At 59.9% G+C, this 10,000-nt stretch overlaps 2 non-coding genes and 1 pseudogene across 2 annotated transcripts in view; all 3 read left to right on the top strand.

The window, feature by feature from the left end:
* The first annotated feature begins 3,651 nt into the window (after positions 1 to 3,651).
* On the top strand, positions 3,652 to 6,028 carry LOC145273527 (small subunit ribosomal RNA; annotated as a pseudogene).
* Positions 6,029 to 6,424: 396 nt separating this feature from the next.
* LOC145273302 (5.8S ribosomal RNA) lies at positions 6,425 to 6,582 on the top strand. Its single transcript, XR_013866298.1, has one exon. It is a non-coding gene; the product is annotated as a 5.8S ribosomal RNA (ribosomal RNA).
* A 597-nt stretch (positions 6,583 to 7,179) lies between these two features.
* The window catches only part of LOC145273244 (large subunit ribosomal RNA), a 5,736-nt gene continuing 2,915 nt past the window's right edge, over positions 7,180 to 10,000 (top strand). Inside the window, exon 1 of the ribosomal RNA XR_013866269.1 lies at positions 7,180 to 10,000. This exon is cut by the window's right edge and continues 2,915 nt beyond it. This is a non-coding gene — a ribosomal RNA (large subunit ribosomal RNA).

Genomic DNA, 10,000 nt, shown 5'->3' with positions numbered 1-10,000 from the left:
GGCTTCTCCGACATATGTTGGAAAGGAGTAGCGATCGAGCGACGGGGGCTGTCGGTAGGCGGCCGCGGGTTGCATGTGTGCCCGGGACAGCACCCCCATCCAACTAAGGGGTGTCCCCCGGGGGCCAGGGGGACCTCGTCCAGGTCGGCCGGGCGCTTCCAGACGCCTACCGACACCGGTCAGGTCGGCGAGGCTCCCGGCGGCCCCGAGCGGGACCACAGGTTGCGGAAGGCGTCCAAGTGAGCGGCGGCGAGAGGCGGAGGCCCCCGGGGTCGACTCCGCGGCCCCCGGGTCGGTGTGCGGGCCTCCAGAGCTCGATAAAGTAGTGGTGTCGCTAGCGGTCGAGAAGGCACTTTTCGACGCCTACTGCCACCCCCACATGGCGGTAGGCGCAAAACTGGAAAATCGCCGACCAGAAATGTCGCTTCGTATAATCGACGTTTTTTTTGACCACCATTTTCAGGTGTCGGAGGTGGGTCTGGACGAATACCAACACCATTTCTGGGGTTTCACAACCGCCCGGCTTCTCCGACATATGTTGGAAAGGAGTAGCGATCGAGCGACGGGGGCTGTCGGTAGGCGGCCGCGGGTTGCATGTGTGCCCGGGACAGCACCCCCATCCAACTAAGGGGTGTCCCCCGGGGGCCAGGGGGACCTCGTCCAGGTCGGCCGGGCGCTTCCAGACGCCTACCGACACCGGTCAGGTCGGCGAGGCTCCCGGCGGCCCCGAGCGGGACCACAGGTTGCGGAAGGCGTCCAAGTGAGCGGCGGCGAGAGGCGGAGGCCCCCGGGGTCGACTCCGCGGCCCCCGGGTCGGTGTGCGGGCCTCCAGAGCTCGATAAAGTAGTGGTGTCGCTAGCGGTCGAGAAGGCACTTTTCGACGCCTACTGCCACCCCCACATGGCGGTAGGTGTAAAATCGGAATAGACCGGACCAGGAATGTCGAGGGGGAAAAAAATGACAAAGTCCTGGTGTGCCTAGCCTACGAGAAGGCACTTTGCGACGCCTACCGACATCCCCATGTGGCAGTAGGCGTAAAACTGGAAAATCGCCGACCAGAAATGTCGCTTCGTATAATCGACGTTTTTTTTGACCACCATTTTCAGGTGTCGGAGGTGGGTCTGGACAAATACCAACACCATTTCTGGGGTTTTCCAGTTTGAAAGTTTTATAAAACATGTTCGGTAGGAAGCACACTTTGGTGTGTCGGTTCGTCGGAGCAGCGACTCTTTGCCTCGTGGTGGTCCGGAACGTCTCTACGGGCTTGTCGCAAAGGCGTCAGAAAGTGGCATCTCCGCCGCCTAGGGCTGTCACCGTTATCGCTGTCGCCCCGCGCTCCAACTTGTTTTGATCCGCCGCCTTCGTTCCTGCCAACCGTGCGCCCGCTCATCGTCGTTAGGTTATAATACGTGGTACGTGTGTGTGCTTCTCCGTGGACCTAGGGCTGCTCGACGTGTCGAACGATATGTTGGAACAACTAACGGCTCCTTTTCCTGGTTCCATAGTCGTCGTGGTACCCGCGTCGTCAGCCATATCTATGTCCACCATGTTTAGCCGATACGTTTGCTGCAGCTTCTGCTTCCGCCTCAGCGTTCGCCGCTCTCAGCCGCCGCTGTTGTTGCTGCCGTTCTGCCATTCAACCACTACCTGCGAATCTTTCGATGATCGGCCGAACGACCCATCGCTGTGCGACCGATAAATCCTCCGGATTAGGGAGAAACGCCGCCGCTCTCTGCCGCCGTCGAACGGAAAAACGTACATTGTAACGAACGAACGAACGAACGAACGAATTAACGAACGAGCGAACAAACAAACAAAAATAGCCGCGGGGGATGCACTATGTAGATCCTGATCCCCTTGTAACCATACGTACGTTGTTCGATGCTCTCCCGTCCTGGAAGTCGCCGCAGCAAACAGGAGGATGAGCAGCAGCAGGCGCCGCCGCCGTAACCGCCGCCTGCCTGCCGCCTCCTACTCCTGTCAGCGTCCGATCTCACAGCCGTGTGAACGTTCGCTGACACCCGATTTCTTTCCGTCTGGCAAAACCTTGGACGTCCCGCTCGCGGTACACGTGCTGCAGCGACTTCTCGTCCGACAACGCATAAGCGTCGACGTCTGCCGCCGCATCTTCTGATACGTGGACGGTGATAGCGCTAGTCCCTTCTTGCGCCACCTCCACCTTTGTTAGCGCCAAAGAAGATCGATCGAGCAGTCGTGGTCGCAGTCGATTAACCCGTTTTCACCGTCCGCAGTTCCCAAGCCGCCGATCAAGTCGTTGCTCTTCTTGTTCGTTCTTCCCATACCGTCGATTTGCACGGCTGCCGGATGAGCCATCCTCTGTCCGGCGAAGCGCTCACGTCAGTGATCGATACTTGCACCGACAGTCCTCCCGCTCGCGACTCGGTGCTCGAATCGGACTCGTTCGTTTTTATCTCGATGCGATTGTGAAAAGGGGGACCGGTCGTCAATGTCGTGTGTGTCGACGATGTTGTTCGCCCGGTCCGCCGCGTTGTTGTCGTTTTTTTTTTTTTTTTTTTTCCCCTAACGTTCGCCGTCGCACGGACGAAAGGGTGAGAAAAAAAAAAAGCTCGAAAAAGCCGCCCAAAAAAATCGGACCGAGGAGCCGCTTGCGAGAACGCGCCATGTGCACGTTGTCTCTCCTCGGTTTTCCGAGCACGAACACGACGCCGGTCGGTCGGTCGGTCGACGAAGGCGACGACGAAGGTGACGGGAAAATTTACGCCGCCGCTGCCCTGGTCCAGCTCCTCCCCGATGACGGCTGTGATGTTGACGTTGACGTTGGCGACGACGACGACGACGACGGAGACGACGACGACGACGAGACGGCATCGATGGCGACCACGATGACGACGACCTCGACGAGTTCAGTCTGCACCTTGACCTCCGATGTCCGTGTGCACTGCCGTCGTGCTGTTTGTCGTTTGTCGTATGTATCGCTGTCAAGGGTGCCGTTGTCGTTGTTGTTGTCGACGTTGTTGCTTGCTCTCTCGTCTCGGTCGGTTGGTACGTTGATGACGACGACGACGACGAAGACGACGACGACGACGACGAGACGGCATCGATGGCGACCACGATGACGACGACCTCGACGATTCCAGTCTGCACCTTGACCTCCGATGTCCGTGTGCACTGCCGTCGTGCTGTTTGTCGTTTGTCGTATGTATCGCTGTCAAGGGTGCCGTTGTCGATGTTGTTGTTGTCGACGCTGTCGTCTGTTCTCTCTTCTCGGCCGGCTGTGACGTGGACGTTGACGACGACGACGACGAGACGGAATCGATGGCGACCACGATGACGACGACCTCGGCGAGTTCAGTCTGCACCTTGACCCTCGATGTCCGTGTGCACTGCCGTCGTGCTGCTTGTCGTTTGTCGTATGTATCGCTGTCAAGGGTGCCGTTGTCGTTGTTGTTGTCGACGTTGGTCGCTTTCGTTCTTTGAGTCTCGGTCTCGGTCCAAGTCAGGGGAGAAACAAAAAAGAGGCCATCAGCGCGGGCAGCGCGCTTCTACTGACGGCGAACCTCCTCGAAAAACAAATAAACACGTGCCCGTCGTTGTAGTTGTCTGTCTTATGTCGGTCGGTCGGTCGGTCGGTCTGTCGTTCTGTCGAAACAAAGTCCCAAATTCCAACGATACCTGGTTGATCCTGCCAGTAGTCATATGCTTGTCTCAAAGCTTAAGCCATGCAAGTGTAAGTTCACGCCACGCATTAGAACGGGCGAAACCGCGAATGGCTCAGGAACCGGACCTAATCCTCGGGACCGTATTCCTCCTCGGAGGCGATGGATAACTGTGGCAATTCTAGAGCTAATACATGTGACACAGGCCGCGATCGGTCGGCGCGCCGTCGTCGCCACGCCTCGCGCGCTGGCACCCGCGTCGGCCGTTCCGGGTCGCGGCGCTACATATTAGACTGAGACCGATGCGCGTCATTCCGTCCTCCCGTCGTCGGCGTTCCCGCTCGCGGGTCCGTTCGGTGGCGGGGCTCATAGGGCGGCGCGCTCCGCTTTGGTGACTCTGGATAACTCACTGGTCGATCGCACGAGCTTTCACGCCCGGCGACGGGTCTCTCGAGGGTCCGCCCTATCAACTGTCGACGGTCGGTTAAGTGCCTACCGTGGTTACTACGGGTAACGGGGAATCGGGGTTCGATTCCGGAGAGGGAGCATGCGAAACGGCTACCACATCCAAGGAAGGCAGCAGGCGCGCAAATTACCCACTCCCGGCACGGGGAGGTAGTGACGAAAAATAACGACGCGGGACTCTGTCGAGGCCCCGCGATCGGAATGAGTACACTTCAAATCCGTTAACGAGGACCAACCGGAGGGCAAGTCTGGTGCCAGCAGCCGCGGTAATTCCAGCTCCGGTAGCGTATATTAAAGTTGTTGCGGTTAAAAAGCTCGTAGTCCGAACTCGGGTTCGTGGTCGCGCAAGCGGCCCCGGGGCGGCGGCGCCATCGTCCGTCGTTGACTTTGGTCGTCCGTTCGCATTCCCGGCCCTTTCCGCCGGTGTCAACCGCTAGCATACCCGCCACGCGGTCCTGCCGGCGAGGTGGACGAGGAGGTCGTGATCGGGATCCGGGAAAAAAAAAAAACAAGTGGTCGTCGGTTCGGTTCCGGGAGTAGTCTAACGGGGGGGTGCTACGTGTGTGTGTTTGGGTGTGTTCATTCCGCATCCCCGCACTCTGACCCCCGCGCTTCTCTCCCTCTCCCTTTCCGCGCGTTCCTCTTTTTTTTTGAACCCCCCGGTCCGCTCCGAGTCCCTGCTTCGTGTCTTGTCTGCGCGCGTGTTGCGGTCGGCCGGTTTCTCCTCCAAGGGTGCTCTTAACCGAGTGTCCGCGGCGGCCGGTACGTTCACTTTGAAAAAATTAGAGTGCTCAGAGCGGGCTGTTCAAGCTTGCATACGATAAGCATGGAATGATGGAAGAGGGCCTCGTCTACGTCTGTCGGTCTCCGTCTACGGCGAGGCAATGATCGAAGGGAGCGGTCGGGGCCACTCGTATTGCGACGTTAGAGGTGAAATTCTTGGATCGTCGCAAGACGAACTGCAGCGATGGCGTGTGGCAAGCACGTTTTCCTCGATCAAGAGCGAAAGTCGGAGGTTCGAAGACGATCAGATACCGTCGTAGTTCCGACCGTAAACGATGCCGACCGGCGATCCGCCGGCGTTCGCTTCCATGACCCGGCGGGTAGCCTGCGGGAAACCAGAGTTCGGTTCCGGGGGGAGTATGGTTGCAAAGCTGAAACTTAAAGGAATTGACGGAAGGGCACCACCAGGAGTGGAGCCTGCGGCTTAATTTGACTCAACACGGGAAAACTCACCCGGTCCGGGACACCGGTAGGATTGACAGATCGATAGCTCTTTCTCGATTCGGTGGGTGGTGGTGCATGGCCGTTCTTAGTTGGTGGAGCGATCCGTCTGGTTGATTCCGATAACGAACGAGACTCCGGCCTGCTAACTAGTGCGCCGATGTCAGTGATTTTTACGGCGGGCTCGGCGTCCTCCGTGGCGCTCGGGTCCGGGTCGGTTTTCTCACGCACTTCTTAGAGGGACGGGTGGCAGAAAGCCACACGAGGCGGAGCGATAACAGGTCTGTGATGCCCTTAGATGTCCGGGGCCGCACGCGCGCTACACTGGAGGTATCAGCGGGGACTTCGCCCCGGCCCGAGAGGGTTGGGAAACCTCTGAACCACCTCCCGTGATAGGGATCGGGGCCTGTAACCAACCCCGTGAACGAGGAATTCCCGGTAGGCGCGGGTCAACAGCCCGCGTCGATCACGTCCCTGCCCTTTGTACACACCGCCCGTCGCTACTACCGATCGAACGGTCCGGTGAGGTCCTCGGATCTGGCCGACGACGCCGCCGGGCAGTGCGCGACGTGTCCGTCACGACACTCGTGCATCTACGCCTCGGCGTTCGATGCCTGGAGAAGACGACCGAACCCGATCGGTTTAGAGGAAGTAAAAGTCGTAACAAGGTTTCCGTAGGTGAACCTGCGGAAGGATCATTACCGTTTTCCCGTTCGAGACTGGTTTGTTGTTTTCCGGCCTACCTCCTCTGTCTGTCGGCGTCAACGCCTCGAATGCGCGCAAACAAACCTATAAAAGGCGGAGCGAGAGATAGATTTTGTGGTGACGCGGAGGTTTTTAAAGCCCCAGCTCTTCTTGCTTGCTTCCGCGTCTTACCACCTGTTTGTTTTTTCGCCCACCGCAAGTGATGGCCGCTTCTTCTTTGCCTTGTCGCCGCTTTATCGTTTTTTGTTTTTTTTGCAGCCGCTGTGCCACCGCCGCTAGCTAAAAACAAACTACTCGCGACATTGCAATGCCGTCACGCCTCCTCGCACAGACCTCCTCGCACACTACTAAATCTATATAAACAAAAACTAATATAAAAAACCCAAGTGCTGAACCCTGGACGGGGGATCACTCGGCTCGTCCGTCGATGAAGAGCGCGGCCAGCCGCGAGAACTGATGCGAATTGCAGGACTCAGTGAACATCGACACCTCGAACGCACATTGCGGCCCCGAGATCCCTTGTCTCGGGGCCACGTCCGGTCGAGAGGCGGAACGTTACATGTCTTTCTCCGTTAACGAAACGACATCTTGCCGTCCCCGTGCCGCCGCCCGGTCCTCGGCACGGTGGTAACCGGGACGTCGCAGGAGCGAGTGACGAGGGGGAAGAAAAATAAAAAAAGAATTGACTCCTTTCAATGTCTTTTTTTTTTTTAAAACCCTCTCCGGCCTCCTCCTTCGTCTCCCGCTGGCAGACCGCGGAGTCTTTTCCCTTTTCGACCGCGTGAAGAAACACTGTGGAGGAGGAGCAGGAGGAGTCTGTCCGAAAGCAGCCGAAGGGAGAACAAAACAAAAAAAAAAGCACCGACCTAACCGACTGCCGACGTAAGCGCCGCCTGCTCGTCTCGCTCTCTGCCTCATGAAGGTGTCTCTCAGCGACGCCTCGAGCAGCGCGACGAGCACGGCCGTCGCACCGTAAAAAGGTGGCCGCGTCGTAGGCAACGTCGGATGGGGAGGACCCACGCTTTTTTTTTAATTGTTGGCTTCTTCATTTTCGGTCGGACGGGCGCTATATCGGCCAGCCGTCGTCACACGGAGGGTACCGATCGAGATTCCTCTCCTCCAAACACCACACTCTACTAAAAACCGCCGCCCTCGGCTCGGACGAGACGACCCGCTGAACTTAAGCATATCGCTAAGCGGAGGAAAAGAAACCAACCGGGATTCCCTTAGTAACGGCGAGTGAACCGGGAGAAGCCCAACGCCGAATCCCGTCGCAAGTTAAAGGCTTCGGGACGTGTGGCGCATGGGTCGAAGGCAGCCGTTCGTTTTCGTCTCGCATAGTTCGGAGTTCCCTCGATCGGGGCCGCCCGCGGCGGGTGCCAGGCCCATTCGGTGCGGACGGCGAGCGACGGCCTTCGATCCGAGAGTCGGGTTGCTTGGGAACGCAGCCCAAATCGGGTGGTAAGCTCCATCCAAGGCTAAATACCGGGACGAGTCCGATAGTCGACAAGTACCGTGAGGGAAAGTTGAAAAGAACTTTGGAGAGAGAGTTCAAGAGAACGTGAAACCGCCCAGGGGTAAACGGGTGGGACCGCTCACCGCGATCGCGGGGGGACTCAGTCCGGTGCTGCCTAGGCTCGAGCCCAAACTCGATGTGTGTTCTTGAAAGAGAGGCCGTCGCGGCACAGGTCGTCGTTCGTCGTGTCCGCGGGGAACTCGTTCTCCGCGGGCCAGCTTTTGTGCCCGCGTCGCCGACGAAGGAGACGGGCCGCGTGGATAGCGGGAAGGGAAACGTGGTGACGACCGCGGCGTCGGTAGGTGGCTGCGTCGGTTGGCTGCGACGGAGGGGACTCGTCCTCTCGATCGCTGCTGCCGCCGGGCCCTAACCCGCCGCATCCGTCGCCGCCGCTTCTTCTTTCCTCCTGCTCCCTCCGCGCGCGACTCCGCTGCACCCGTCCCCTTCTCATCGCTCGGCGTAATCATGGCGCGGGCGCTTCGGCGCGACCTCCGCGCGGCCGGCACCGGACGCACTTCCCCTCCGGTCCGTCGTCGCGACCCGTTCCCGGCGTGCAGGTCGAACACGCGGGTTTTTTTCCGTAGGCGGCAGGCGTTTCATCACCCTGAAAACCCCCGTCTTCCCACCTTGTGAAGTCGGGGGCCACCGGCCGTCGGGCCCGCGAACGTAACTGCCCCTTTCTGCCGGGAACGGAGGAAATCTGACACGATCCGTTACACGTGGCGAGCCGGTCCGTTTTGATCCCGCCGGAAGTCGCGTGCGGGCGACGCACTCTGTGTGTCGCTCCTTAGGCGCCCCACCGTCTCGGGCGCGTGCGCGATGAGAGGCGGGATAGGACTGGCGCGGCCTCGCCGTCACGCACCTCGCCGACGTTTCGGGTTCTTGTCGGGGGCAACCCCGCCCGCGCCCGTTTCCGTTTCCGGAGAGGTCGCTCGGCGACGCTTTTTTACTCGAGCCGCCCGCCACCCCGGGTCAGCGACGTGCATCGGCAACCCACCCGACCCGTCTTGAAACACGGACCGAGGAGTCCTGGCCGTTCGCGAGTCGTAGGGGCCACCTCTGACTAACCCCGAAGGCGAAGCGAAAGCGAGAGAGCGTGTAGGAGGGCGTCGATCGGGAGAGGTGTCGTGGCAAAGTCGTCCGGGGGTCGTCGGGGGGTGTCGTCGGTCTCGTGCCGTCGTCTTCTCCTCGCCTCACCCGCCTCCCGAGCCGTGCCCGATCCCGCCGGCGCGGCGTTTTCGGCCTTCCGCCGTCGCTGCTGCGGTGCCCGCAACTTTTCCTTTTTTCTCTCTTCCCGAGAGAGATAGGAGAGGGAAGGCTCGTGGCTGACGTGCGGTTGTTTTTCCCTCCTCCCCGAGAGGGGACCGGCGCATCTTCCAAAAAGGGGAATTGCCGGGCGCCAGCTTCCATATCCTCCTTCCGCCCATCGGTGAGATCCCGCGGCTTGAACTAGTCCTATTTTGTCGTCGAGTTTAGGCGCTGCGCGCGGGCGCATCACCCCCGGGTCGGTTTCCCCTTTTTCCGAGTACGACTCGGCCGACTCTGGCGTAGCGAGCGACCAGGGACCCGAAAGATGGCGATCCACGCCCGGTCGGGATGAAGCCAGAGGAAACTCTGGTGGAAGTCCGAAGCGCCTCTGACGTGCAAATCGATCGTCGGAACCGGGTGTCAGGGGCGAAAGACCAATCGAGCCGTCTAGTAGCTGGTTCCCTCCGAAGTTTCCCTCAGGATAGCTGGCGCTCGATCGTCGCAATTCCATCCGGTAAAGCGAACGATTGGAGGCCCCGGGGCCGTTCACGGCCTCGACCTACTCTCGAACTCGGAACGGGTGGAACGGGCCGACTCTCCCCGAACGACGGAGCCCGACCCATCCGGCCGCCGCCGCCAGCACGCTTCGCTGGGCGGTTGGTCACCTCGAATGCGAGTGCCAAGTGGGCCACTTTTGGTAAGCAGAACTGGCGCTGTGGGATGAACCAAACGTCCGGCTAAGGTGCCTAACGCGACGCCCATGAGATCCCCGAAAGGGTGTCGGTCGATATAGACAGCAGGACGGTGGCCACGGAAGTCGGAATCCGCTAAGGAGTGTGTAACAACTCACCTGCCGAATCGACCGGCCACCGAAAATGGATGGCGCTGGAGCGACGGGACCGATGCCGGACCGTCGCGGCGAGGAGCGATGAACTTTCGCGCCGAAACGATGCCGCGACGAGTAGGAGGGCGCCGCGGCGAGCACGGAAGCCTAGGGCGCGGAGCCCGGGTGGAGCCGACCGCGGGTGCAGATCTCGGTGGTAGTAGCAAATATTCGGAACGAGACCTTCGAAGACCGAAGTGGAGAAGGGTTCCGTGCCAACGGCGGTCGAGCACGCGGTCAGTCGGTCCTAAGACGCGGGCGAAAGTCTTCCCGAAAGGCGCCGGATCCGTTATGAAAGTGAAAGGAAAGCGAATCGAATCG

Source organism: Euprymna scolopes, unplaced genomic scaffold (genome assembly GCF_053919585.1).
Source record: "Euprymna scolopes isolate OS-2025 unplaced genomic scaffold, ASM5391958v1 sca1, whole genome shotgun sequence".
Taxonomy (NCBI): domain Eukaryota; kingdom Metazoa; phylum Mollusca; class Cephalopoda; order Sepiida; family Sepiolidae; genus Euprymna; species Euprymna scolopes.
Note: the sequence above shows the minus strand (reverse complement) of the source record. Positions and strands in the feature narration are given on the sequence as shown.